General features: G+C 41.3%; 1 pseudogene; it reads right to left on the bottom strand.

The window, feature by feature from the left end:
• Window positions 1-5,161: 5,161 nt before the first annotated feature.
• LOC145408580 (5S ribosomal RNA) lies at window positions 5,162-5,279 on the bottom strand (annotated as a pseudogene).
• Between the last annotated feature and the right edge of the window lie 1,734 nt (window positions 5,280-7,013).

Genomic DNA, 7,013 nt, shown 5'->3' with positions numbered 1-7,013 from the left:
GACTACGAGAGAACGAGCTCGATTTCAAACAAGAATGTGTGATATGAATGATTGATATGATGAAAAGACAATCTGTGATACTGAATCACCTATAAAATCACTTGAGACGCCAAAACAGAATCACATTAATCACCTATAAACATGTCAGAATCACCGAAAACAAGTGTGATCTGTATGTGCAGGTTTGGTGGAAATGCCTCGTAACTGTGTGAACAATGTCGATAACTTGTGGTGAGGGTACTTCTGTTTCACCAAAGCACAGAATAACATTTATGATCAAGAAGGCCTACCACCTCTATTTAGGTTGCAAAATTGGCGATCAGGATAAGATCTGGGCCTCGCACATATGCTGCAACACTTGTGCAACATATCTCTGTCAGTGGCTGAATGGGAAGAAGAAATCCATGCCGTTTGCAGTGCCGATGATCTGGAGGGAACCGACAGATCTCATCAGCAACTGTTACTTTTGCATGATGCCTCCACTTGCAGGTGTCTCAAGGAAAAAGAAGTGGACTGTGCAGTATCCCAACATTCCATCTGTCATACGACTGGTACCCCATGGAGACGCACTGCCATTTCCTGTGGCTTCATAAGTGTTCACACTGGGGTCAAAAGAGGAAGAGGAAGATGTTGAAAGATTTTCCGTCATAAGTTCTTTTCGAGCCACAGCTCATAATGCAGGTCAGACTCAACGATCTCGTCAGAGATTTGGAATTGCCTAAGAATAAGGCAGAGTCACTTGTGTCGAAACTACAGCAGTGGAATCTACTGGCGAGCGATGTTCGGATTTCCAAGTTTCATGACCGCCAAGGAGACCTTGTTCGATTCTTCTTTATGGAAGAACTTGTGGCCTGCAAGGGCATTAATGGATTGATGACAGCTCTTAACATAGCTTATGAGTCTTCTGAGTGGAGGATGTTCATCGATTCATCAAAGATAAGCCTCAGAGCCATTTTGGTACATAACTGCAACACACTGCCTTCAATTCCGTTTGGTCTTGCAGCATATATGAAGGAAACCTACGACAATATGGACCAACTCCTGATATGCATGAACTACGGCTCACATCAGTGGCAGCTCTGTGGCGATTTGAAGGTTGTTGCTCTCTTGCAAGTTATACAGGCCGGATACACCAGGTACTGCTGTTTTCTCTTTGAATGGGACAGACGGGCAAGCAATTCACACTACATCAAGCGAGAGTGGCCTCTTCAACAGTCGTTTGAACCAGGGTAAAAAAATGTTCAGTATGCCCCACTCGTTGACTTGGGGAAGATTCTCTTGTCGTCCTTACAGATCAAGCTGGGCCTGATGAATTTTGTTAAGGCAATGGACAGGGCTAAGCCAGCCTTCAAGTACCCCCTCGAAAAGTTCCCGAGGCTAAGTGAAGCGAATATAAAAGAAGAAGTGTTTGTTGGCCAGCAGATTCGTGAACTTGTCGGAAATGACGAGTTCCACCACGTTCTACGAGGCAAGGAGAAGCTGGCATGGAAGGCTTTCGAAAGAGTTGCAGCGAACTTTCTTGTGGAACAAGAGGGCGGACGACTGCTAGGAATTGGTGGAAAACCTGCTTGAGACGTCCAGAAGCCTAGGCTGCAACATGTCTATGGAAATACACTTTCTACTTTCTCATCTGGATTTTTCCCATTGAACTGCGGAGCAATAAGTGACGAGCATGGTGAGCGGTTCCAGGATATTGCAGCAATGGAGAAACGAAATCAGCCCAAGGAGAGTCCATCAATGTTAGCTGACTGTTGCTGGACAGTGACGAGGGTTGCTTCACTCGAAAGCTTCAAGAGGCAAGACGATGAATGAACTTGAATGACTGTGTGACTTGCACAGTTACTAAAGTACTTTGATAGAATCATGTTGAATTAGTGTTTTCGTATATTTTGTTTGTATTATTCAGTCTTAATGTTATATGAAATATACATACACTGACTTACTATGTATCTACTAAATATGAAAATACCGGAAACCAGGAGCCAGTCAAGGGATTTAATGGTAATATTTGACTTCAGCATGTCAAAATCTACCAGAAACAGCACATTTCATCTCTGAAGCAGTCAGCTTCCAAAAATTGTAGATCGGTGTAATCAAAGTGGAGGCATGTTTGTAGGAGTGATTTCGCCAGATACAATCAGTAAGTAGTAGCAGCAGTGGTTAGCTAGTGGCAGCTCATTCTACATCATGAACTAAGATATCAAAGCCATATCTGCCCTCCTTCTTCTATTCATATCCTTTATAAGTTTAGAAAAGGGCTCTATTCTTACTGCTCCCTACACTTGTACCTGATTATCTCAGCTCTTTTTTATCCAAGGGTCTGTAACAGATACGGTATGTCTGAAGGAAGATTGTCCTCAGAATCTGTATTTTTCCACATCATCTGAGAATTAAATCCCCTGTCGATTCTGTTTGTTTACCCTTCTCCTCCTCCAGTTCCTCTTCCTCCTTCTTGTCTTCTTCTATTTATGAACCACTATTCTTCTTCTTCTTCTTCTTCTTCTTTTTCGTTTTTATTTACTTCTTTTCTTCTTCTTCTCTGCTTCATTTTCTTTTTTTACTTTTTCTTCTTCTTCTTATAATTATTGTTTTTATTATTATTATTATTATTATTATTATTATTATTATTATTATTATTATTATTGTTAGTAGTGGTAGTAGTAATAATAGTAGTAGTAGTTGTAGTGGTAGTAGTAGTAGTTGTAGTAGTAGTATCATTACCTCCCCCAAGGAGGTTATGTTCTCATCCCTGTCCGTTTGTTTGTTTATTGGTTGGTTTGTGAGCAAGATTACACAAAAACTACTGGACGGATTTCCACGAAACTTGGTAGAATAATGGGCCTTAGCCCAGAATAGATTCCATTGTATTTTGGTTCAGATCCGGATAAAGGTGCGGATAAATTAATTTTTTTCACTTTAACATTGTGAGATAGGGCGTTTTTCGACATTTTCGTAAAATTTTCAGTGAATATTGCATGGATCTTATATGGTTATGAGTCTGATATTGGATTAGACTTGATTGAATTAAAAGGAACTGCATGTTGGGCCTTGGCGGAGGTATGCGCTCTGTTGAGTGCCTTTCTAGTTTATTATTAATATTATTATAATTATTATTATTATTGTTATTGTTATTATTATTATTATTACCTCCGCCAAGGAGGTTATGTTTTCACCCCTGTCCTTTTGTTTGCATCATTGTTGGTTGGTTTGTGAGCAAGATCACACAAAAACTACTGGACGGATTTCCACGAAACTTGGTAGAAGAATGGGCCTTCGCCCAGAATAGACTCCATTAAATTTTGGTGTGGATCCATATAAATGGGCAGATCCAGTTTTTTTTTTTTTTTTTTCACATTCTTTAACATTGCAAGATAGGGCGTTTTTCGACATTTTCGTAATTTTCTCAGTGAATATTGCTTGGATCTTGAAGAAAATTAGGCATATTTAGGATGTTGATATCTACGAATGTGTACAGTTTGGCGCGGATCCATATAAAAAAAATTCCGGATCTAGCGGGTTTAAAATAATATACTTTTATAGGGGGTAGTCTTTTTTCATATTGGATTAGACTTGACTGAATTAAAAAGAACTGCATGTTGAGCCTTGGCGGAGGTATGCGCTCTACTGAGTGACATTCTATTTCTTCTTCTCCTTCTTCTTCTTCTTCTTCTCCTCCCGCTCCTCCTCTTCCTCCTCTTCTTCCCTCCTCCTCCTCCTCCTTCTTCTTCTATAATTTTTTATTTTTCTTATAATATTTCTTCTTCTTCTTCTTCTTCTTCCTATGATAATTCTTCTTCTTCTTCTCTTCCTCCTCCTCCTCCTCCTCCTCCTCCTCCTTTTTTTTTTATCTTGTTCTTGTTCTTCTTTTTGTTGCGGGAAGGGTAAAGTCTGAGCCTCGCTAAGCATAAACATTAACACCTTTGATAGGACTGTCATTTTACCATTTATTCTTGTTTCCTCCAGGCGAGAGTACTCATCTTCGTGGCAACTGCATGTAGTGAAGGGTATACATAGGCCATACCGGTATATAATCTTTTCAGTTGTAAAGCTCCTTCTGAATCTAAATAGAATACGTTATCGGAATTAAGGAGTTAAAACGGGTCACACCCACCCACCCACACCCACACCCACACCCACCCACACACACACACACACACACACACACACACACATCACACACACACACACACACACACACACACACACACACACACACACACACACACACACACAAATCCCTCTTTTATCATTACATTGATGCTAGTTTGGACTGTTATGACCGTTGCCTGTCTTGTCGATAGGACTCATTGTCCTTGATACGCTCATTGTCACGGATGTCTAGTTCAAGGACGTCTGATACACGGATATTTGATTTACTGATGCATATTCAAGAACATTTGATTCACGAGGTTTGAGTCACGGAAGTCTGATATATTGATGCTTAATACACAGACGTCTGATTCGAGGACGTCTGATTCATGAACGTCTAACTCATGGACATCTGGTTCACGGATGTCTCTGCTTCAAATGTCTGATTCAGGAACTTCTGACTCACGAACGGTAGATCACGAACGCTTGATTCACGGGCGTTTGATTTTTCTAACAGTATAATATAGCCCCCACTAAAACTAAATCAATACTCTGTATTCACCCTTTTTTAACTTCACCTCCCTCGCCGCCATCTTCCCTTAGTAAGTAATTACCTACCCTCATCATCACCCCATAAACTCTTCCCCATCTAAATGCTCTAATCACAGTCTTATTCCATAGACCCATTAGTTTACTGTGTTCCTAGAGTTATTTAGATTTGGTAAGACCTTGAGTTAGTGATTTATTATGCACAGGACATCTCAATATCCTCTTGTATGTTATCGATGTAAACGATACCATTACTGAAGAGACAAATAACAAATGAGAGAAAGTTGGGATGTAACATGCAAAATAAATCGCTAAGGAAGAGGTGCTACGAAGCTTCCTAAACCACTTGAAGTATGGTCCTTAGCCTCATCTCCCTCATCTAAATCTTTCGTCAGTAGTAGTATTCATCATTCATTCATTGCCAGACGCCATGTATCCCAGACGGGGTGGCCAATGGCTTAGAGTTAATTGTTTTACAGGGAGGGGCACTAATCCTCCACCAACCCCACTTGACACGTAGGGATGCCAACAGCATCTGGTGTTCCCAGGCGGTCACCCATCCAAGTACTAACCAGACCCAACGTTGCTTAACTTCGCTGATCGGACGGGAAGCCGTGTACTCAACGTAGTATTATGCCTGCCTTTATTGTTTCACGTTTTACTTCATTTTTACAGAACACACACTCATACCATCCTAAATGTCCTAAAATGCTGTCTGTCTCTACCTGCCCATGCTTTCCTCTCCAAGCATCTTTCTCGCAACCTTCCACTCTTTCAGTCCTCTTTTCCATAATCTTCCACCCATTCCTATCCTCTTTCCTATAATCTTCCATCCCTTCCATTTCTAATCTCCCTCCCATAATCTTCCTTCCCTTCCATTCCTATCTTCTTTCCCATAATCTTTCATCCCTTCCATTTCTATCTTCTTTCCCATTATCTTCCTTCTCTTCCATTCCTATCCTCTTCCCCATAATCTTCCATCCCTTCCACTTCTATCCTCATTCCTATAATCTTCCATCTCATGTATTCCCATCCTATTTCCCATACCCTTCCATAATACCCACTCTTATCCTGTATCGCACAACCTTCCTTCTCTTCCACTGCCATACCCAATACCATAACCTTCCATCAACATTTCTTTGCCTCAGCTCCTGCCTTTGCATCTCTCCATAGCAACTACAATTCTTCATTAACACTTGTCCATCTTGGCTCTCCTCATTTATTAATTTCAGAGCACAATCACCTTCCTTTGTGAATGCTTTGGAAGAAATTTTATTTACCTCCTAATCACTCTTTCTTCTTCTAGGCTCATATTTCTTTTTCATGCCCTTAAAGGGGATTTTTTCTTTTTACCTCTTCTCACTTTATGTACTTCTTTTACATGAAGAGCACAATCCCTTCCTGTTCTGAAAAAAAATATTTCTCTCCTCTACTTATCATTTCCTCCCTATTTTCTTTTTTTTTCTTTACACATATTCTACCCTCATATTCCTCTTCTGCATTTTTCCAATGCCCTGTCCTCTATGTTCCTAAATTGACAAATACCAACAAAAGCAGGGCCATTGCAAGCACTCCTTAACCTTCCTTCCTTGCCCCTCCTCATTCCTCCACGTTCGCCTGAGTCTCTCTCTTCCTTAATGCACTGGTGAAGTTCTGCGCACATCTCGTAGTGTGTGTGTGTGTGTGTGTGTGTGTGTGTGTGTGTGTGTGTGTGTGTGTGTGTGTGTGAGTGTGTGTGTGTTCCTTCCATGTAGTCGGTCTTTCGGTCTCTGTGTGTTGGGCTTAATTCCTCTGTCTGTCTGTCTGTCTCTCACCCTGTGTGTGTGTGTGTGTGTGTGTGTGTGTGTGTGTGTGTGTGTGTGTGTGTGTGTGTGTGTGTGTGCGTGTGTGTGTGTGTGTGTGTGGACTGTCTGCATTCAACAATATTTTCGCCCTTCAATCGCTAACTTTTGCACCATATATAGTACTGTACTCTCACTTTGAAAACACAGGCAATGCTACCTTGTTGCAATCCTCCACATGACCGAGCACATACCCCCCACCTCCCTGCATACCTAACCCAGCGGCTAACGGCCGTCACTTCCCCACCCCCATCTTTTCTTTTAAAGGTGGGCATAAGTAGAACGCCTTGAGGACACATAACCTGTGCCCTTCAGATTCCTTGCGCGGGCCGCAGTGAAATACCGACTTTTTTTTTTTTCATTATTGAAAAGAAAACACTCAGGACACAGCATTCTGTTTGTTAAAAGGCACCAGTTCATTATAAGACATAAGTATATGAAAATTCATGACTCTTTAGCGAATACTTTCTGAGTTCTGGCCCGGAAACGAAATCTCTATGCTGGCCAGCCACCCTGCCGCCTAGCCCTATTGGT

This window comes from Coenobita brevimanus, chromosome 77 (assembly GCF_032717465.1).
Source record: "Coenobita brevimanus isolate Jiangsu-jjx chromosome 77, ASM3271746v2, whole genome shotgun sequence".
Lineage (NCBI taxonomy): Eukaryota > Metazoa > Arthropoda > Malacostraca > Decapoda > Coenobitidae > Coenobita > Coenobita brevimanus.
Note: the sequence above shows the minus strand (reverse complement) of the source record. Positions and strands in the feature narration are given on the sequence as shown.